Source organism: Haliotis rubra, unplaced genomic scaffold (assembly GCF_003918875.1).
Source record: "Haliotis rubra isolate DU_JTF1 unplaced genomic scaffold, ASM391887v1 Scf181, whole genome shotgun sequence".
NCBI lineage: Eukaryota > Metazoa > Mollusca > Gastropoda > Lepetellida > Haliotidae > Haliotis > Haliotis rubra.
Window position 1 is genome coordinate 868,829 of NW_025765792.1, and position 24,885 is coordinate 893,713.

General features: G+C 41.1%; 1 protein-coding gene across 2 annotated transcripts in view; it reads right to left on the bottom strand.

The window, feature by feature from the left end:
- LOC124273510 overlaps positions 1 to 24,592 on the bottom strand; it is a 144,504-nt gene extending 119,912 nt beyond the window's left edge. For both annotated transcript variants that reach the window (XM_046708776.1, XM_046708775.1), the window contains exon 1: positions 24,244 to 24,592. The gene's annotated coding sequence lies outside the window, so the exon portion shown is untranslated. The remainder of the gene's footprint in view (positions 1 to 24,243) is intronic.
- Between the last annotated feature and the right edge of the window lie 293 nt (positions 24,593 to 24,885).

The following is a 24,885-nucleotide window of genomic DNA, read 5'->3' on the forward strand; positions in this document are numbered from 1 at the left end:
TGTACACAGCAATATTCCAGCTTAGTACACAGCAATAGTTCAGCTTAGTACACAGAAATAGTCCAGCTTAGTACACAGCAATAGTCCAGCTTAGTACACAGCAATATTCCAGCTTAGTACTCAGCAATATTCCAGCTTAGTACACAGCAATTCTCCAGCTTAGTACACAGCAATATTCCAGCTGAGTACACAGCAATATTCCAGCTTAGAACTCAGCAATATTCCAGCTGAGTACACAGCAATATTCCAGCTGAGTACTCAGCAATATTCCAGCTTAGTACACAGCAATATTCAAGCTAAGTACACGGCAATAGTCCAGCTTAGTACACAGCAATATTCCAGCTTTGAACACAGCAATATTCCAGCTTAGTACACAGCAATATTCCAGCTTAGTACACATCAATATTCCAGCTTTGTACACAGCAATATTCCAGCTGAGTACTCAGCAATAATCCAGCTTAGTAGACAGCAATATTGCAGCTTAGTACACAGCAATAGTCCAGCTTAGTACACAGCAATATTCCAGCTTAGTACACGGCAATATTCCAGCGTAGTACACAGCAATAGTCCAGCTTAGTACACAGCAATATTCCAGCTTAGTACTCAGCAATATTCCAGCTGAGCACACAGCAATATTCCAGCTTAGTACACAGCAATATTCCAGCTTAGCACACAGCAATTTTCCAGCTTAGTAGTCAGCAATATTCCAGCTTAGTACACAGCAGTACTCCAACTAAGTACTCAGCAATATTCCAGCTTAGTACACAGCAATATTCCAGCTTAGCACCTAGCAATATTCCAGCTGAGCACACAGCAATATTCCATCACGGTCTGTAAATACTCGAATATAATAGTTAAGTGACTGACATATCAAGAGCATCGATAATCGCTGTTGGGTTACGATAACATGAGCCAACCAAAACAGCTGAAGTGTCCTCTGATTCCGTTAGTCGCGTGGTGACACTTGATAGTCACGATTTCCCATATTGAACCTATTTACATTGGTTGATGTAACGTAAAATTTTGTTTGTTTGTTTGTTGTTTAACGCCGCACTCAACAATATTCCAGCTATATGGTGGCAGTCGTAAAATTAATAAGTGTAATGAAGAAAGCATTCACCTTACAGAACGACTTTCACAGATCCCTGAATTCAGACAGCAAACTGAAATTATTAGAGGCAACAGACTTTTCATCAACCATCGCTTCTAACTCCTATCCTGCTAGATGTGTGAACTTTATTAGGTTAAACGTGCAACGTATTAAATTAAAATAATAAACAAACAGACGACGATTTGAAAATCAATCATCGTCCTGCTGTCAAACCATATGAACCATTGTGAATATACGATACACATAATAGTACTATGTCATTTGATATAGAGGTATGATAGGGTTCCTCGTCGTACAGAAAGCACAGGCTTAATTCCCGACATGGGTGTAGTATGGTGTCTGGTGGGCAACAAAGTTCATCAGATGAACACCAATACAGTGCAACCCTTAAAGACCATAACCGCCTTGTTCGACCTAAGTGTATTGGTATTTAGTTTATCAGTGGCACTTCAGGAAGATCACGTTTCTGTATGTTCCCACAAGCAGACAGGACAAGAAGAACAGATCAACATAAGTGCTACAGTAAAGACAACCAGGCACTAGATCACACAGCTTACAAACACAGGCTGTTGTTTTATGTGGATCCCCAATGACCTATCCGCGGGGTCACCCTAACCAATCCGCTGGGGTCATCAGTGATCATCCTGTAAGATGTGCCGAAGGCTGCTTCAAAGCCAGACATTTAGCACTATCGAACATGTAGGTAATTACGTGTTTAGAGGTCCTCCAGACACTTCCTGGTCAGTAGGAGGAGCAGGAGGGGAAGGAGGGGATGGATGGAACCCCGCTAAACAACCCCCCCCCAGTCTCCGTTGCCAACCAATTATTTGTCCTACCTCCACCCCCACCATCACCCCTACCCCCACCTCCAAACCAACCCAACAAATTTTCCCTTTAACTCACAGGCTAACACGTTCTTTATACTGTCGGGATAGTATGTGTAGTTGATCCGATATTATAATCGATTTCATTATGTATGGATATGTTTAGATTGCATAATCTGATTTTAGTGTGGCTCCTGGCTAGCGTGAAGATTATGAATCGTTGCAAATTATGACAGGGAGTAATCGGACTGTTTTACCCAATACTTAACCCCACCCCATCCAGCTTCAGAATGCCTATCTCCCGCTACCGTTATCAGTAGATACTGAAATATTTAGCAGTTAGCAACGTCCTTATCAGAAAGCAATACTGGCATTTGCATCGTTGTCATCTGAAGCAGATGCTCTATAAATCAAACACTGTGAATTCGTTCACCACTGATTTGTATATCGAGATGGATGTTCTGGTTGTGTGAAATATTTTCTCTGCAAACTGGTTCCTGTGTTTCTCACGTCATTTTGTATAAAACGTGTGCAATAAGGCAGCTTGACTGCGGTCATCAGTATTTAATCAAGCCCAGACACACCAATGACTGACATTGTTTATAAGCAACGGTCCTCGCCTTCTTGCATATAGCCAAGTCATTGAGCTGGTCAAATGATCCAATTTATCCGCCTCTTAACGCAAACAATAGATTCAGAAGGCAGTTGTTATACTATCAATCTACAGGTCTCTAGTACTTGGCATTCCTTCAGTAATTCCGGAGGTACGCAAAGATCGTACACACACTCGTGCGACGTTCGACGTTCGACGTTCGACATGGATTGTGAGAGAAAGGCACTGTTTTTGCAATGAAGGGCTGTATTTGTAACTATACGTTGTAACTTGAATTAGGATCGGAGTGTCAAATGTCCAGTTTAGCCGATCTGATGACAACTGTGCTGTATCAGTCCTGGCACAATGGTGTGATTGCGGCACCATGAATTGTGCTGAAATGGCCTTGTGTAGGCACAATGGTCTGCTTACGCAACAATGATGTGTCCAAGCCGAACCATCGTCTGCAGCTGGTACAATTACTTGCTTATGGAACAAAGATATGTCCTGAAATATTATCTGGTACAAGCACCATACCCTGGCAGATGCACAATGATTTGGCACAAGCACAATCTTCGTGTGCCGACATCGAGCACTGTCCTGAAACAATATCCTGGTCCAAACACAATGATCATCTTGTCACACAGGCATGTACAACGTTCTGTGCCTGGCACAATGGTTATCTGGCATATCCGGCTCCCATGGCCATCCGGCCTCATTTGGAATGAAGGGGTGTTCGGGTGGACGTAACATTTAACAAGACAAAATAATGAGTAGGTGAGCTTGTTTTTACCCCGCTTTTAGCAATATTCCAGCAATATCACGGCGGGGGACACCAGAAATGGACTTCACACACAAAACAAAATAAATTAGTGTTGATAGCAAGTATATGCCCCCGTAAAGCATATTTATTTGCATATTTCATCTTACTTAACAATTAACCAACAAACATATCTGTTCAAGACAACGATATGGAAGCACATAGAACGTTCACCCCACAGAACAGGCAGTGTACACTCGGCTGCCAGCCCACAGAACAGCAGTTGTCCGGAAGAAGCTTTGTCGAATTTCTTTCATGTTATGACTATATTTACCCAATACATGGCAGATATTCACTATTATCTTACCTCACACATAAATGTCGCTTTCTGATTGGCTGAGCGCTCTTCTATTATTTTCAATGTACCCCGCTTACAAGCGAGTAACATTTCAATGTACCCCGCTGTCAATGGCAACTCATTTGGTACTTCATGGTAGTAATTCTTTATCTCGAATTACATTGAATCACGTATGATATACGGAAATTACCGATGTTTTGCGAATGCAAAATCGACAGAAGGGAGATAACTCTAAATCTTTTTCTTGTCAGCAAAATCTAGCGATGGCTACAAAAAGATTTGTACCCGTGCTTCAAACAATTCAAAATTAACAATAAGGTGTTCGGTAAGATAAATACGTTGTTCACTGGTCCCTCGGGGCCCATGGGTTGAACAACTTATATCAACCCATGTCCCCTCGTGACCAGTGAACACCTTATATTGTACCAGTCATATTGTACACGAATTAAAGAGGTTCCATTCCTGACCACGGCATTCCAATAGCGGTTAAGGTAGAATGTTTTGTTACTAACCTAGCGCTAATTGTGTAGGGCAAGAAGTAAGGTCGATATTAGTATAACACATACCCAAAACCGTCCTGGCCTCCACCCATCCGGGAGCCCCCTCCCACGTGTATGTCGGTATATAAGCGCAATAATCGCCAGCGATACGTTAACACATACGTCCATAAGTGAGTATGGTTTTACGCCGCTTTTAGCAATATTCCAGCAATATCACGGCGGGGGACTCCAGAAATGGCCTTCACACGTTATACCCATGTGAGGAATCGAACCCGTATGTTCAGTGTGACGAGCGGACGTTTGAACCATTAGGCTACCCCACCGCCCCTTTTCAACATTGATATGATCATGATGATGATGATGGCATAAACAATCGAGTCGGACACATATGACTCTCAAAACCAAACCCACCACTCTTCCGGACACTTTCTGCACGCCCACCAGTTATTTTTTTTATCGATTTCCCCTTGTGTTCCGCCCAGTGCCCATATACAGAAAACAATACGTGTTGGCAGTGCAGCCTTCTCTCACGCGAACAGTGTGGGCTACCAGAGATCTATTCTAAACCAGGAATCCCAAAGAGGAAGCACAATGGCGAGATCACCGCACGAACCATCACATTTAAAGACCTTGGCCGTGCAATGATGACCCTTTAAAGTAAAACAACAAAGAGCGATTGAACGGTATAAGTGAACAAATAGGAACGTATTTATTTAGATCAGAAGCGTTAATTTCCATCAGCCCATCAGTATCTCAGTCCTATTTCCCGGTAAAGACATGTCGAGGAAATTAATGCTATCAGTCCGAAACTGGACGTAATTTTATCCGTCTTCACAAACCCGGAGCACGGTCCACGCGAGCCGGTGAACAAAAGCCAAAAGAGCTTGAGTGTTTGTTTATTAGCTCAAAAATTGATTTTCCGATAAAAAAGAACTACCGAAAAGCTTTTAGATAAGTGCATCTTGAGTAAGTGTCTGCCCAAGCGTACATAGGTTGTAAATTGTTATACAATACCTTTAGAAACATATATTTCGCGTAAACACTCATGAATAATGAGTTTCAATTTCATTGGTCTGCCATTTTTTTTCAAAGCACTTTAGTAAGCTTAATGGTGAATAGGGAAGCACTGATGAAATGACTAGATTTCGTTTAAAAGGTTAAAGATCCAACGTTACGACTAAATGAGCAAGAGGATTATACAATATGTGCTCATGTCATGAAAATATACTTGTATTACTACAGACAGAATTAACATATGGTTTCATAACCTTGTTGGTCTTTATTCTTTCAGAGTGGTGTTGAAGTACATAAACATGTACTTTTCTGAATTGCCTGATTGTGATCATTGTTCCGCAATGATGCATTGAAATAGTCATTGATGTTCAGCTTATGAATGCTCCTTATAATTACAAGGACCGCCTCCATGGCATAATGGATAGAGTGTCGTCCCAGCAGAGCGTATGATCGGTAGTTCGATCCCGAGATAGATTCATAGCAAGGTCGGCTGGGAATCCGTACAATATGTCTCAGCGGATTATTCATGGTACACTGCAGCTAGCAGAAAAAACCCCCCGAATAGTCTAGGCTTGTCTGAGTCCCCCCACACACACACGACTCCAGGTACACATATACACGGAGGTATGCAGACAGACAGACAGACAGACAGACAGATGTTTTCATTTAAGTCTCACCTCATGTAACAGTACAGATATATACAGATAATATACATAGAATGAGCCACCCTTTAAGGGTTATAAGAGACTATATTTAAGGTATAGTACATAAAAGGGACATATATGATGAAAGTAACAATGTAAGGTTAACAGAAGATGTTTTCTTTTTTGAAGCATATACAAGCAGGTTTTGGCTGTAAAATAAACATGTTCTTTAAAAAGTAAAACCATTTTTTTATTATCACAAAAGGGGCGGTGGGGTAGCCTAGTGGTTGAGCGTTGGCTCGTCACGCCAAACACCAGGGTTCGAGTCCCCACATGGGTACAATGTGTGAAGCCCATTTCTGGTGTCCCCCGCCCTGATATTGCTGGAATATTGCTAAAAGCGGCGTAAAACCATACTCACTCACTCACTCATTATCATATACATCTAGGTAGTTTAGATAACTGAGACAAACACGGCCATATAGACTTTCACGCAAACCATCGTACGGCGGACATTCCAACAGCACATGACGTTTATAGGAGCGATAGGAGTGTGGAATTTGCATACTTATATAACTTTCACAACCATACACTCTTTTGAACATTCTATACCCACTCTGCCTTATTGTTTACATAACTGTTAATACCACTGAGACATATGAGTGTCGCTATGTATTGTTATAACTTTGAACCTGACTTCATATAGCCTAAGTGTTTAAGTCAGCGCTAATTGCTTAGGGTCCATACATGTATTTATTCAAAGAATAACATATGCCTCCACTGTAATTCATTAATACATATGACCTGAAAAAGCACGAGGACATATTTCAAGGTTGTTAACCATGATTTGTTAACCAGATGAAATATGTTTGGCCATATGTCCTCGTGCCTTTTCATGTAAATAATTGGCATTTGTTTCTGATGGGTGCCTACGTCTGACAGGCTACCCACACCTGTTTGTGAATACCTGATATAATTACTGTCATGGTGGTTCATAAACACGTGTTATACATGAAACGAACAATGACATTTTAGACATATTTTATTATTATTGGAATGTTTCTGTCACTTTTGTCAATGTGGATTTCATTAGACTTCGGTAAATTTTGGAAATAAAACCAGGATTAGTATTTTCAGTTATGAAATCTATCATTTTGAACGTTCAGAATCACTTCATTCTCGAACATGTTCCAAAGTACTTTCATTTGACAATTTGTTAGTGTGGAAACACCAAATGTGACAAGATATTGCCAACGATGGATCAAGGGAGACCAATGGTTGGCGCTGATAGGTCATGGAAATTCAGGGAAGCCTAGTTTGCCATTACGGATGAATTAACTACTGGCTTTCTATGCTGTTACATACTCATTTTTCTTGTTTTCTCATACATATACTAATATATATGTATATACTCTTAACCTTCATTCACCTGATGAATGAGTAAGAATACACCCTGGAACGTTGTATTCCCAATAATACATAAGGGGCGACGGAGTAGCCTAATGGCGTTCGGTAGTTACGCTGTAGACCTGGGTTCGAGTTCCTCCCTGGGTACAATGTGTGAAGCCCATTTTGGGTGTCCCCCGACGTGATATTGCTAGAATATTGCCATACTCACTCACTCACTCACTCAGTTATGCCAAGCATTATGTGAGAAGCCAACGCTGGCACAGTTTTAGACGGGTATAAGCGGCATAAAACCATACTCACTCACTCATATTACATTAGGTGACGCCCATCAATTTCCCCTTCACACATCAAATGCTAACACGTTTTCTCGTTTCGTGTCGACAATACTAATACACGTATTTAATCAACATAATATCTCGTGATATAACTGAAATTAATGCTTCAACAATAATCTGTTCATCACACGATTTAACATGCAAGAACATGTCAGTAACAGATGTAACTTTGACAACGCTTCATCAGTTGCGTGGAACAGATCCATGAATTGAGTTATACGCTTGAGGGAATGAGTCATACAGAATGGTAAACACGCTCAAAACTGTTCCAGAATATTACTTTCAGTTGGTAAACGAGGGAGAGAGTTTAGTTTTTACGCCGCTTTTAGCAATATTCCAGCAACAGCACGGCGGGGGACAATAGAAATGGGATTCACACATTGTTCCCATGTGGGGAATCGAACCCGGTCTTCGGCGTGACGAGCGAACGCCTTAACCACTAGACTACCCCACCGCCCTCAGTTGGTAAATGGATGATGATATCACACACACGCAGTCTCGCACGTACGCACGGACGCACGCACCCAGCCTGCACCAGGCAAACTCAGTATTTGGAGGCCGTGAAAAATTGACTCAAAACCGATAAATTGAGCCACACATGGAAGAAATACGGATCGGGTCAATATATAGTTAAGTGGACGTAGGCATGTCAATAAATTACTGATTGAATTGTTGCGACATGTGCCGCTTTGTTCCTGCATTGTGGTATGTTACTGGCTGTTTGCTGTAATATTCCAGCGATATGATGGAGGCTTGTACATCATTGAGTACGGACCAGACAATCTAGTGACTGACATCGTGATTATCATTCGATGTACTGAGTGAGTGTGTATGGCTTTACACCGCTTTTAGTGAAAGCCTAGCGATATCACCGCGGGGGACACCAGAAATGGGCTTCACACATATTACCCATGTTGGGAATCGAACCCGGACCTTCGGCGTGACGAGCGAACGCTTTAACCACTAGGCTATGTAATGCATCAACCCAGCTAGCGAGCCTGACCACCCGATCTGGTAATTCCTGTCTTGTGACAAGCATGAGTCATTCAAGTCCAATTCTCACCCGGATCTTCACGGGTAGTAAGTTTCAGCTCCAAATAGTCATCTATGTCGTGCAGTTGGTAACTGGATTTATCCAATAACTTAATTTATCAAAAGAAACAAATATTACCTTATACCCGCAAAATGATTTTTGTTTAATGAATCCCATTATTGACGCCCATCCAACACATTCTATCCTGTCACGTTACTTTCAATGAACTTTGCAGTTACATTAACATCTTGTTGAACAAAGATAGCTACAGCAAGAGCTGAGATCAATGATGTTTGCAAATAAATGCAAGCCATTCTCGTCGACGGGTCAATTACACCGAAACAACTGTGTGGTTTTGTGAAAGAAAATATACGAGGACGAGTAACAGCATCGCGATCAATGGAATGAGCTGAACACAATTCACTACTTCCCCGGACAATGTTTAAACCTGCTGGATATATGCAGCTAATGGTACAGAGATGTTTTATAAATTATCTATATACGTTATTTGGTAAAGAGCAACATGAAGTGTTATCGCGAAAGAAAACGTCGTCGAGGTGCAGTTACAGTGGTTCGAGTGAATGAGTGAGTATGGTTTTACGCCGCATTTAGCAATATTCCAGTAATATCATGGCGGTGGACACCAGAAATGGGTTTCACACATTGTACCCATGTGGGGATTCGAACCCTAGTCTTCGGCGTGACGGGAGGACGCTTTATTCACTATGCTACCCCACTGGTTCGAACTCCACTTGGTGGCCTTAATGGGTGATCGCTTGATCACTAACGTTTACTCTCTATCACTCACTGTACCTCACGCACTGCCTCGCGCCCTACTTCACACCCCTCTCCTCCTTCCGTCATTCCGACCCTTTCTCAACCCCACACCAATTCCCAAACGCTCACCCCCACCCTCTCTCAGCCCCCACCATTCACTCACAGATTCCAGTCATCCCGTCATCCCTCACTCACTCCGACCCTAACTCCAATACACTCACTTACCCCTCCCCAACCCACCCATTCCCTCACACTTCACTCACAAACTCCCGTCATCCCTCATTCGCTCGTTCACTCACTCACTCACTCAAGCTCTCACTCACTCCCAAGTATTCATTCCCACCCTCACTCAACACCCCCACACCCCACTCACAAACTCCCGTTATTCCTCACTCCCTCCCTCAAACTAAGTCGATAATTCACTCACGCCCTCTCAAGCCTCTATGTGTACGTAACAAAGTAATTGTTTATCCATCTGCCAACCTGTCCATCATGTACGCAATGTGTTACAAATTCTGATTACTTGATTACTTCAGAAGTAAAAAACAGGCGGAAATGTAGATCTGATATATCGCCGATATTTGATTACGTTTCATAATATTCCACAGCCTTTTTGACGGCATCAGTTAACCCGTTAACCCATTAACCCGTTAACCCCTATTTACTGATATGAATAATTGATTCCCACCACATGTCAGGTTATCTTACTATGCTTTTCATGTAACTGCTCTAGTGCAATGATGGTATTTGTCAAAGATGACATCCGAAAAGACATACATATTCATAAATGTATTTGACTATGAAAAAATGTAAAATTTGCATCCCTTCCTGGGTGCGTCACCTAGGCCCTTTCGACTCATTTGCATTACATAGATAGCGGATACGTCTTGCTTTGAGGATAAAAGCAAATCAAAATAGTTTGAATTTGATAAAATTCATCCATGCCGTGTCATGTGATACTTACTCGCCTGAAACGTATTCGAGTATGAATATTGTATGGTATGCTAGCCGAGGTCCTATTTGACGATGTGAGTATTTCCTTGCTGCCTCCTTCGCAAAAGTGCACATGGTAGAAGAGATTTTACAATTTCGTTAAATGTCTACCGTCTTTTTGTTGTGTAACGTACATGATAGCGTAACCTATATAATCGAGGGCCAGGAAACATGACATCATGAGCACATCCCGGCTCAAGTATACTGACATTCAGTCATCCAAGTCACCATACCCGACCGCCTGATCCATTCCGTAGCTTCTTGCGACAAAGAGAGTTTGCCGGTGACCTATGTTCGTACCCGGAATCCTCACAATGACTCAGTCTGATATCAAGAGTGTGATAAAGCGGGTCGAAGTCATAACGTGTACCACCAGACCAAGGTTACGGTTGTAGTGCGTTCGCAAGTCACTGTTATCATACAGAGTAGTAGCCTTCAGTTGGCGAAATGACTGAAACATTACCATTCTTCTTGCAGTGCATGGCCAGGTCTTGCGCAACCAATGGCCTATGTGACACATAACGCGTTCGTAATGTCGAAAAGGTGTTGGATCATTCTTCCCCATGACGTTGTGTCAATATATTTAATCGTCTTATGCCTCTCCTTCTCTCTCTGAAGAGACTGCAGCAATTGCATTCGCCCTTTGAGCTCGAGCGCGTAGACAATGGTTTCAGATCAATCGACCTATACTCTTGTCGCTGACCGTGGACACTTTGACGCACTGAACCTAATCGTCAACATTTTGGGTTTGTTGGAGCCTACCCCAAAATCTCATAATCCACTGAAAGATTGAAACGTACTGACCACCGCACGCTGACTTCTGTCAGCTTCCAGAATACCAACAGTACGCTGGAGACTCAGCGCCGTCAGTTCATTCACAAACTATGAATGGAATCAAGTCCACCATAACTGTATGATAAACAGAATCAATAACACTGACAGAAACGTTGTTCCATGGGTATAAACCATCCTGCTTGAAGGAGTCACGAATTAGGAATTATACCCTGCGGACTTTTGTGGTTCTATTGCGTGATGCGCGCCCCAACTCAAGTGTGTTTTGCAGAAATAAATGTTCTACCAAAGTATGTTTCTCGTCTGCACTTGTCTGTCTTTTAATATTTCGTATCATCAGTTATATTTCACCGTACATTTTTAGGAGTATGATTAAATGATATTATAACCAATTAAGAGTTTTATGGAGTATGTGTTATCAATTATGGCGACTTGACCAACATATGTTAATCCTTTCAAATGTGTATGTAATCAAAATATTGAATTTACCATGTGAAAAATTACTACGAACGAAATATATTAGATCGGGCCTTCCCTCATTCACGTATCTGGTACCCGTGAAGGTCTGGGTTAGAATACTGGCCTTCAGTAATCCATGCTTGTCGGAAGAGGCGACTAACGGGATCGGGTGGTCAGGCTCGATGACTTGGTTGACACATGTCATTGGTTCCCAATTGCGCAGATCGATGCTCATATTGTTGATCAATGGATTGTCTGGTCCAGACTCTATTATTTACAGACAGCCACCATATAGCTGGAATATTGCTGAGTGAGGCGTAAAACTAAACTCATGATCACTCACTCACTCACGTATCTGGTATTCTAGACATACACAGAAATTACAGTGTCATATCTAACTGCATAATCACAAGTATTAATGTTATCAGAAAGAAAGGTTAAGACGTTGAAAGCTGTTAATAGTTTCAACGTTCCACAGCTCTAAAAGGTTCACATTGCAGTTCAACAAATATCGAAACTGTATTGTGCGGGATGAAATACTCCTCTTAAGTGAAACCCGAGCCAGTGTGTTCGGTAACATGCCGGTGATGAAGAACCATTTGTTTCAGCAACAAGTTAAGATGTTTGCTGCATCCAGCTGATGAAGAACCGACATCTTAATGAAGGTTTCGACGCCAACAGGAGAAAATGGTGGACAAGTTCGGCGGTTGATGAAGAATTTAACTGTCTGAGGCTATTGTGATAAAATCCACCAGTCGACGGTTGGTCCTGTTATGAAACGTGCTCACGTCCTGCCTCGACAATGCTAGTCCGATTGCAGCATCTGTAACAGCACCATTCTCTTGCACGCCGGGGTCATCGTCAAGCACCTGCACAACAGCAGCTTACACACGCTCTTCAGGCCAAGTGGAGTAATATTCCCCAAACGTGACCAATACTATCATTTCGCCATCGGTGTGAACAGGCAATGCTTGACGCTGTTAGGGCATACACTGAAAACTGAATTGTCATAACCTTGACCTTTGTCATCTCCACAATGGACACGTGTTCATTGTTGTGATGAGTACAATGTATTATCACTCCTCAAGTGTCCGCAAGTCCAACAAGTACGTAATTCCTCACACTCCGAGAATCTTAAAATGCACCCAATTTTTTATGTAGTGTTAAGGGGAAGAGGCTTTAGATGCCGCACTTCGCTATGCAGAGCAACGTCCCTTGGGAATGCTGTCGTAGGTTCCAGTCCAGATTCGCTCTTAGATATTTCCAGGTTTAAAAGCACGGTAACAATAGTTGTTACCAACGTGGTGAAATCCTGAAATCCTAATAAATGATAGGGGGTTCATCCACTTTGTTCATGCATGTCCATAAAATCACCCCCGCCTCCACACACACCTCACACACACGCGCACCCACACACCACACCCCATCCCCTAGCCATAAATAATGTACGGTCTCCTAGATCTCGCACGCTGACTGGCCACGATGTAACCGGAATACTGTTAAAATCGGCGTAAAATCAAATTCACGTGCGCGGTCACTGTATAAATTTACACATTCAAACTACGTTAAGCGGACAAAAACTTTAAGTAATCAGAGCCCAAAAAATATATAAACTTTTCTAAACACGAAACACTTTTTTCGCAACACGTAAAGCACATTGTAGCGCCAGAAATCCGATAAATTTGCATAAACAAAAGAAAGTTAATCTGATAAAGCATTTGCTTTTAATGGCGCGATATTAGTTGCTGAAAGAGTCTGCCGTCATTGAGATTTCCCTCGGGATCTTTCTGTAAAATGTAACAAATAAGTTATTCATATTGAGATCCAGACCTTTATACAACAGATGTCATACAGTGCGCTTATATGACGTCACAACGGCCAGGGGTTACCTAATCATTGAACATGTACATGTTACATGTACGCAACATGTGTTTTTCATGTAATCGGATATAAGTTCACAGGAGGAAGATGATAACATAATGAATGATGTGACTGGGGTTAGATGAAACCAGTACCAAGAATGATTTTTACATTTGTAGCTACATTAATCGGAGTTAGTTTCAGTTAACCTGATTGATGCTGTATTTATTTGCGAACAGATAATGTTATACTTTCCACTATAGAAAAATCAATATTTATTTACGAGGCTTAAATTTCTGGGGATTTCAGTGGCGTTAAGTGTTTAATATTAAAAAACGGAAAAAAGACACAAGAACAAGAATCGGTCATGTTTAAGGTTATTCGAGGCTACGCATACGAAGTGCATATATTCGCACTCTGACAATACATGTAGGGTTCCTGGAGAAAATTGCAATCTGACGATTGGGGCGGTGGAGTAGCTTGCGTTCGCTTGTCACGCCGAAGACCCGGGTTCTATTCCGCAGATGGGTACAATGTAAGCCCATTTCTGGTGTTTCCCGCCGTGATATTGCTGGAATATTGCTAAAGCGGCGTAAAACCAAACTGACTCTCTCACTCAGTCTGGCGATTGCGATTCCACACAACGTCTTCCTGTAGCATGCCACGCAAGAGGTGTGGACACGTCAACCGAACTCTAAATATCTGTTAACAAAAGTGCCAAAAGGTATACCAATCAAAATGTTATGCTAGAGTAAATTCGGGACATCCCTTGAAATATATAAAACAAAAGTATCCCTCATTTCGGTGCCCCCGTATTATGGCCATCCCAGGCACCAATGAACTTGAAGCTCGAACTAACATTGTGTTGTTTGTCAGCTACTCTATGCTCCAGTAGATAGCACAGTGGTGAACGACGACAACCAGGGTCCCTTTGGACTTCCTACAAGACTGAGTTTGTAACCGAGCAGTTCGGTTTTAGTTTCCAGAATGACTGACAAATCACTGTTTTTATGCAAGTAGATATGTTCATGTATAACAAATCACAATCGAAGTCGCTTTACAATAACTGAAAACCATACTTAAATCCGAATATTATTCTGTCACAATGACTGAGTCAGGTTTTAGATTTCCGCCATATTGTACCCATGTGGGGAATCGAACCCGGACCTTCGGCGTAACGAGCAAACGCTTTAACCACTAGACTACCCTGTCAAGATCACAAAGGCCTTTCCTGCCAGGAAACACAAACTATTCATCGGAATATGTCTCATGATCAAAACCCCTTTCGTGATTTAGTTTTCATTCAGACAGGATGTCTAGCAAACCAAATACCGCGAACCAAGAGAATGCTCCGTTAAGTGGATCAGTGTCACAGGGCTATAACGACGGTAGTCATCGATTAATAACAATGATCAATCGGTTGTAATATACTAATGATCGATATGCAGCGTGTGAGTAACGCTAATGGTAACTACAATATACAGCCACAGACGACGTTGTCAACGTTTTGCGCACTGGTATCAGATGATGATCATCATACAGCACGGACGGTCAATCCATCAAAGAGAAATGGATGATGTTATCATCGAACCACTTCTTTAGTTTCTGTGACTAGTATTGATGTGATGAGTACCAAAGTGGTTCCAAGGACGGTACTTATGCTTCAGGTTGTGTATTCTCAAGATGAGGAGATCTGGAGTATCACATGAATCAGAACAAGCTTTACACAAGGATATCAACCCGATATCTACAAACGTAAGCGTCATGGTTTTAGTGGTTTGAAAAGTGTCTGCTAATGTATATCTCAAGGTCTGACAGTGGTCTTTTGTGGGTGAACACCGTTATATGTCTGGCATAATGTTCGAGACAGCGTTCTTCGCATCATCACCATTCTGTAGCCAGCTGTCACAAGTGCTTATGATTATTTGATTTGAGTAGTAATTTCTTATAAATATTGCAACTGTTTTGTCGCTTGTACAAACCCAACTCAGTTACATGCTCTTGCATCTAGATCCATAATATAACCGGTGTATCCTGAAAAGTGAGATATGTCACTCAGTATAGCGCGAATCTTGAATCATGAATGACAAAAGGATCTTGAAAATGCATTGATTCTAGAGAGGAAAGGTATTGCCTCGTTCACGTGAGACTCAGAGATGTATTCGGTTGCCTGGTTGTCTGACGTTACTTTGCGATCACATGTTCACAACGGACCCGTGAAGATCCGGGTTAGAATATTGGCCTTCAGTAACGTATGATTGTCGTAAGAGGCGACTAACGGGATCGGGTGGTCAGGCTCTCTGACTTGGTTGACACATATTATCGGTTCCCAATTGTGTAGATCGATGCTCATGCTGTTAACCACTGGATTGTCTGGTCCAGACTCGATTATTTACAGACCGCCGCCATATGGATGGGATATTTCTGATATGGGTTATACATGTACGTTCTTAATATGAGAATAGTATGTGTATTATGTATAATTGTGATTTCAAATGGAGATGGGTTTTTTTATTACAAAACTGGGTGTATTCATAACCTTGATGCACTTGCCTGAAATACACACGCCGTGTGGTATATATTTAGATTGAGGGGTGGACATGCTGGGGAAATGGCCTAATTTGACATATCACATAGCTTTGTACCGTACGATCCCGTGTTGAACAATCTACCTGCCTTTGCAATTGATTTTTACGTAAAACACCCTTGGTTAGGAAACGCGAACACCCTCATGTACCATCGCTGCTTAATCGTGACCCGGAGCGTGGGGTAGAGTAGTGGTTAAAGCGTTCCCTCGTCACTCCGAACACCCGGGTTCGATTCCTAAGATGGGCACAATGTGTGAAAGCCATTTCTGGTGTCCCCCGCCATCATATTGATAGAAATTGTTAAAAGCGGCGTAAAAGTCAACTCACTCACTAATAGGGACCCATAAAGACATGGTCATAATTCTATTAAAAATTAAAAACGAACTATTAATATTTTGCAGAACCTGCACCGCATTCGGCAGAGATTCTTAAATATAGTGGTCACTTTTTTACCGCTCCCTGTTCAACATGTACTGTATTTATCTTGACCCTTGTGAATGTTCGTGCTTAACGTTGTCTCTGTACCATAGAATCCTTGCTGCAAGGGCTGACTAAGATTAGGATTAAGTTATTACATAGCTGTTAGCGGAGCGAGCATGATTCTGCGTAGATTTTAGCAACATTATACCAATATCACGGCGAGCAACATAGACAAGGGATTCAAATGGTACCCGCGTCCTCGAGGGAACGAGCGAAGGCTTTATCCAATAGGCTACCCCACCACCACACCTTCCCGAAGTGGTCGGTCAAGTATTTCATTATCAGCCATTTTATATGGCCACGATATAAGTGGCACAAATATGACAGACAAGAATGTTATCTCTCATTGAGGCCATCAGCATTATTTATGTTACCTAGGTTACATGGAAAAAACAAGCTGTGTGCAGATCATGTATTAAGAAGAAGTAAATCATTTATGGTATGTGATGTGTTGTTGCCGTGCAGTTGGTAAAGGCATTACTGATGCATGAGAATATGAGAAGGGCAAATGCAACCCAATACCAAATTCAATTCAATATTCCTCACATTATCAAAGTCACGCTTACAGAATCAATCGTTTGCCATGTCGGTTACACTCATAATTATAAGGATCATAATTGCTTTCTTCGATGTACCAGACTACAGAGACGTTACCACGGGTGGATCCACGGGTCCTATTTCTCAACACTGTCTTCAAATGGGAAGCAAGCACGCCATAGTGCATTCCAAATGACACACTTAATTTTGCTAATAACGTCACGGAATCGGTGATATGCTTGACTGCAAACAGTATCATATAGCCGGCTCCATTCTGTCCCGAATCCACCAATGGTTATTACAGCGATTTTGTGCTTGTATTTCCACATTGGGTACGGAAACCTCAATGACCATCTCAGAACTGCCAGCGATATCGCCATAAATATTCATATCAACTAAAGACAGAATCATTGTCCATTCTGTGCCGAAAGGTTATGGCATTAAAATACACAGTGCAACCTGGTCTTTGATTCCATGGAAGCCGCCTGCAAATGAGCCCGTAAATCTTATCTTATTGTTGAGATTTACTAGACATTTACAGACAATGAGACGACGATATTGGGCTTTGGGTTGAGGCTAGTCTTCCACGATAAAAATGGAATTTGATAGCACTCAGTAAAGACGTAGAGCAAAGTAAAGTCTTCACTATAGAAGAACTAATCGCTTTGAAGGATAATATGGATGAGTGTGTATGAGAGATTACCTTATTTGTGTTCCGAGAGCAGTTGCCCCAAATGCAAGCTATGAACATAGCGGACCAATCAGACAATTTACATTTCATGAATTGCAAACTATGGTAATTGTCTTTTCGAATAATTCATTTTTTTTTGTACATCTGATGCGTATACGATAACATTGAGTAACTGCCGTTTGAATTGCGTTCTGTCTGTGAAACGGATTACTGGACTCTTACAAGTATTTCCGTTCAAAACCACACGAACAAAACGGTCCATGAAGGTACAAAATGTGTGCGTTGGAGCTTCGAATTTCGATGCATATCAAACAGATTTCTTGAAAGCTTTAGACGCTTTTTTCTTGACGAGTTAGTCTGCTCAGTCGTTTGGGACTATTAACCTGAATATTTGGAGTGCATTCAGTACTTCTTACTAATGGCAGCTTGATAAACTTTGGCAGAGAATAGATTATTCACTCTAAGATATGAAGATATTTCTTGTGTGTATCTGTCATCCAGTGACATTAAAAAGGTGATATTTTTGCGAATGTATGTATGTATGTATGTATGTATGTATGTATGTATGTATGTATGTATGTATGTATGTGTGTGTGTGTGTGTGTGTGTGTGTGTGTGTGTGTGTGTGTGTGTGTATGTATGTATGTATGTATGTATGTATGTATGTGTGTATGTGTGTGTGTATGTGTGTGTGTGTGTGTATGTGTGTATGTATGTATGTATGTATGTATGTATGTATGTATGTATGTATGTATGTATGTATGTATGTATGTATGTATGTATGTATGTATGTATGTATGTATGTATGTATGTATGTATGTATGTATGTATGTATGTATGTATGTGTGTATGTATGCATGCATGCATGGCTGGATGAATGGATTGATGGATGAATGGTTGGATACATTACATTTATTTGTATCACCATGGCACCCACTATCGTCGATATTAAGTGTAATCATTAGACAACAAAAACATCTGACTCCTATTATGTATAAATGACATCTGCGCGTTCTTGTCAAGACAATTAATTCAAGATGCCACTCAAAAACCCGTCCCTGTGACATGAGAAAAGGTTTACCATTAGGTAACCATCTTAGAGTCACAAGCAGAGGTTCCATACGTCCGAAAATACAAACAGGTTTTTCTCTTAACTTATAATGTGTTTGTCGTGACTCTGCTTGAAGAACCTATTAGGAGTTGCTGAGTTCCGCCACGATAAATCGTTATAACTCCACAACAGAAGGACATTACTCCCTTCGCCCTATCTGCTAATACACCGTCCATAAATATTGGCACAACAATTCCCCACAGTCTCGGCAATGCTGGCATGAAAGACTGCATGCCTGTTTAGTTATTTCCGACGGACACTGTCGAGGCATGCTTTGACATTGTCATTTCCAATATTTACGAGCACTGCAGTGAAACAGTGTTAGCCCATTATGGATGGTTAGCATACACGCAAAGGCCTGAATGAGAGGATCCAATTCGCTGCTGAGCGTCGGCGGGCACGTGTTGGTTTTTCATATTTTTCTTAGGTCATACGTCCCTTTGAGTACTTTGGGGCAATGGGTATCATGATATTTATTGCGATTATCGCAAATCCCCGAGACAGCAATATCCCTTTAAAACTACATTTCAGGTTGCATCACAACTGTGGTTCATCAACAAACACATGTCACAAACGAACACACGAACATATCGGCAATGACAAATGACAGAAGGCCACTCACCGTGCAAGTGCACAGATTCTTGAAAGGGAATTCGAACGTATTGCACACAAAATCTAAATGCGTTCGTTTTTAACTCACTCAGACTGCAGTCACTTTCTTCAATTTGTTATCACAAAATCATTGCATCAAAGTTTCACTTCTTGTGCACATAATATTTGACATTAAGCTGACTGACAGACTGACTGACTGAATTTGGTTTTACTCCGCTTTTAGCAATATTCCAGCAACATCACGGCGGGGACACCAGAAATGGGCTTCACACATTGTACCCATGTGGGTATTCGATGACAATAAGCCATACATATAAACAAGTATCTGTTATATGCAACATATTTGATTATATCCTTACCTCTATGCTTCAGATATTGCCTGTAAACCATATTCCCAGCGTAGTGCCTGAGGATATTCTTTTTCCAAAAGCCGGAATGTGTTTGTGAAATTAATTGTTCCAATATGCCCCAAAATGATATATATCCTTTACCACTTTTTGCCTGGCTAGCTGAAATCGACATTACCGTTCAACTTTGGGGATCGTGAAAGCTTTCTATTGAATTAACCACTGAAATCGAGTCGATAACTGACGATTCTGTTCGGAATTATCATATGAATTGGCTTTCGATCTTAAACCTGCTTTACCTCTTTATTCTTAAACAAGTAATTGACTTCCTTCACAGCCCATTGTTGCTTAACACAAAGGAAAAATGTCTCCACTCGAAACGTTTTCTGAAAGTCTTATGACAGTCCATTATTTCCGTATACAAGAATGAATGATATTACCATCGTCCCTCTCTGAAGATTACATTGTTGTTCTCCGTGTCAAGCTTCAAGTCATTGAAATGCGAATGTATTTACAAAATATTTCCATCCTATTTTTCGCTCATGACTGAAAATAACAAAGGGAAAAATACAAAAAAATCAATTGAAAACACAACATCTCTCCCCATAAGGCTTGTTTGTGCCTCCCATTGTATGGAATAGATTTGTTTCCTATTTATTATTCATATATAACTACCGGAACTATTTTTGAATCACGTGTATAAGTCATATTTATGTCGATACTCGTTTGGTACGTTGTTGAGGAAGAGAGGACCGGGCTGACCAATTTAATATGCAAAGACAAAATGGCAGACTTACCACCACAATACCATTTACCTCCCTTATAGCCATGCTAAATGAAGTCAAGAACCTCGTTCCAGGACAAAATGCAATTTATCATTACTATATTGCCTTTCCTATACGTGTTTTCAGAGGACGTTGTCATGGTTTGCAAATTATATATGTTTGTCTCATCGTAGGAGCTGACACGATCGGTATTTTATCAGTGTCTGTGCCACTCAACATGTCAATTGTATCAAGCCATACGAATAGAAAACATGTTGTTGGACAGATTAATACATTGTCCTATTTAATTTTGTATTAGTCAGAAACTGACAATCAACGAATACCAAATGGAAATTATCGATAGTTCTCGCTTAAAGTGTTTACCATAGCAGGGGAATAAACACGGAATACGCATCATTTTCTGTAATATATTTAAAATAACGACGACATGTCAGTTTGTTGAATGTGAATAATTAACACGTGGTAGTATACAGATGCATTTATTTATAAGCCCCATATCCAGTTGACCGGTTGACCTGACAAATGTATATCGGATATCATTTTCAGAAGAACAAGATACAAATGTGTTACGTTACTGTATTCCCGATAAGGTACAATCAACAGCAGACAAAGTGTGTTGTCTTACTGTATGCCCGATATGTTACAACCAAGAGAAGACAAATGAGTATGTTGCCTTACTGTATGCCCGATATGTTACAATCAACAGCAGACAAATGTGTGTGCTGACTTACTGTATGCCCGATATGTTACAATTAACAGCAGACAAATGTGTGTGTTGCCTTACTGTATGCCCGATATGTTACAATCAACAGCAGACAAATGTGTGTGTTGCCTTACTGTATGCCCGATATGTTACAATCAACAGCAGACAAATGTGTATGTTGCCTTACTGTATGCTCGATATGTTACAATCAACAGCAGACAAATGTGTGTTGTCTTACTGTATGCCCGATATGTTACAATCAACAGCAGACATATGTTACAATCAACAGCAGACAAATGTGTATGTTGCCTTACTGTATGCTCGATATGTTACAATCAACAGCAGACAAATGTGTGTGTTGCCTTACTGTATGCTCGATATGTTACAATCAACAGCAGACAAATGTGTGTGTTGCCTTACTGTATGCTCGGTATATTACAATCAACAGCAGACAAATGTGTGTGTTGCCTTACTGTATGCTGATATGTTACAATCAACAGCAGACAAATGTGTATGTTGCCTTACTGTATGCTGATATGTTACAATCAACAGCAGACAAATGTGTATGTTGCCTTACTGTATGCTGATATGTTACAATCAACAGCAGACAAATGTGTGTGTTGCCTTACTGTATGCTGATATGTTACAATCAACAGCAGACAAATGTGTATGTTGCCTTACTGTATGCTGATATGTTACAATCAACAGCAGACAAAATGTGTATGTTGCTGATATGTTACAATACTGTATGCCTTACTGTATGATATGTTACAATCAACAGCAGACAAATGTGTATGTTGCCTTACTGTATGCTGATATGTTACAATCAACAGCAGACAAATGTGTGTGTTGCCTTACTGTATGCTGATATGTTACAATCAACAGCAGACAAATGTATATGTTGATATAATGTTACAATCAACAGCAGACAAATGTGTATGTTGCCTTACTGTATGCCCGATATGTTACAATCAACAGCAGACAAATGTGTATGTTGCCTTACTGTATGCCCGATATGTTACAATCAACAGCAGACAAATGTGTATGTTGCCTTACTGTATGCCCGATATGTTACAATCAACAGCAGACAAATGTGTATGTTGCCTTACTTTGCCGACACACAATAGCGACAAATGCTTATTTTGCCACAATAGACCAATCACTAATGTTACAGCCAGCACTAGAAATATTTATGTTACGTCACACTTAGGCCGGATATCAATACAATAAACACGTCACAATGGGCCGTATATCACTATAATTAGAGCCAGAAAAATATGTATGTTTCGTAACTATAGGCCGGATATCAATATTTTAAACAACAGACACTTGTTTATGTTGCCTCACAGTAGGCCGGATATAAAGAAAGTCAGCACATCCCAAATGTTTTTGTTACGTCACAGTAGGCCGGATATCTAGATAATCAACACAAGACAAATATGTATCTTTCAACACAATAGGCTGCGTCTTTATACAATCACTAATGTTCACATCCCTAATGTTTATGTTACTTCACAGTAGGCCGGATATCAATACAGTCAACATATCCCAAATGTTTATGATACGTCACAGTAGGCCGGGTACCCAGACAATCAACACAAGACAAATGTTTATGATACGTCACAGTAGGCCGGATATCCAGACAATCAACACAAGACAAATGTTATGTTACGTCACGGTAGGCCGGATATCAATACAATCAACACATCCCATATGTTTATGGTGCGTCACAATTGGACGGATATCAATACAATCAACACAAAACAAATATGTATCTTTCCACACAATAGGCTGCGTATTTATACAATCAACATATTCCAAACGTTAATGTTGCCTCATGATAGGCCGGATATCCAGATAATCAACCCAAGTGAGCGGGTTTTACGCTGCTTTTAGCGATATTCCCGCAATATCACGTCGGGGGACACCAGAAATGGGCTCACCCATTTTACCTATGTTCGGAATCGAACCCAAGTATTCAGCGTGACGAGCGGAACCGCAAAGCTACCCCATCGTCCCCAATCAACCAAATACAAATAGGTGTTACCTTACGATAGGCCAAATATCTATATTTGGAACAACAGGCAATGGGTAAGGGGCCACAACATGTCCTGTACGACATGAACAAGAACATATATATATATGTATGTCAAATAACTAAATGGTCCGATCCATATGAGTGAGTGAGTGGTTTTGGTTTTACGTTTAGCAACATTCCAGCAATATTGCCAGGGACACGAGAAATGGGCTTCACACATTGTACCCATGTGGGGAATCAAACCCTTCGGCGTGACGAGCGAACGCTTTACCCCACCCCCCACGACCAATATAATAGGTACAATAGACAAATGTTCGTCCTGTCCCTACATGCATAGCTGTACAGCCTCAACACCAAACATGTTCAAGACAGCGTAAACAGAACTTACGGTTTTTCCATGATACCCAATATAAAACACTACAGTTTCTCTACTACAGTACAGTGATAGAAACCGATTGTCCGACCTTTCAATATAGCACAACTGTTTGTTCAAAATAGTTGTATAGAATACAACTGATTAAGGCGTATACCAAATGCAGTCACTATAATCCTTACCCTCATGCGTTGGTGAAATAGGACATAGAATTCGCTGCACTGAAAAACTGTTACGACAGAGGAGACTTTAACAGAGTAACTGGGACCCTCCTTTCGCTAGATTAACACATTTCATTGATATGATAAATAGTCTGATGTGCATGACACTGTCTTCTAAATAATACCACCGCTAAATAAGGACCAACAAAGTTTTCGTGAACACATGTTCATTACGGCTGACACGCCGAATACCTATATGCCAACTGTACAAACACAAACCAAGCCAGATGTTTGATTAACTAAAGGCTAAACAAGTTATCAGTTCACACACACGGATGAATTCTCGCTGGCTTACCGTGCTGCAGTTACGAAGTTCCTGGAAGTTTGTTCTCCCGGAGACTGGGTACGATCCTCGGGATGCGACTGCACCGTCGTCTCTGTTGCTGGGAAGGACGTCGTCACCAGGTGCCGCTGTGTGAATCATTGATCTGGCAGGCTGTTATATGTAGCTTCGTATCTTCGTCCTGCCAAGCCGGTCCCAGACCAACCAATAGCTGAGTCCAAGTGGTAGTGTCACCAATATGGATTTGGTATCGGTGTTAATCTTCTCGTGCCTTGTTTCTTCTGACTGAGTTCAAGAGACTGGTGTCCGTTGTTTAACGCGCTCGTGGACACTGCCTCTCGTCTGCATGGGTGTTACGATGTGGCACCCACGAAAGCGTTGTTTGTCACGTGTGCTTCTCAGGAACGCTCATCTGTCAAGTCAGATGCGGAGATGCCACGTGTTGATAACATCGGAGAGTGTGGAAGTGAGTGAGTTTGACCCTGATAAAGATTGGAAGACGAGTTATTTTTACCTAACGAGAACACACATGATTCATTTGTGTTACAAAATAGTGGTATGCCTCATAATGTATTTATTGTTCAAATGTAAATGAATCAACGGAAGGGGTGACGGTGATTTGAAGCCATGGTGTATGCACGAGTGTGTGCTTGT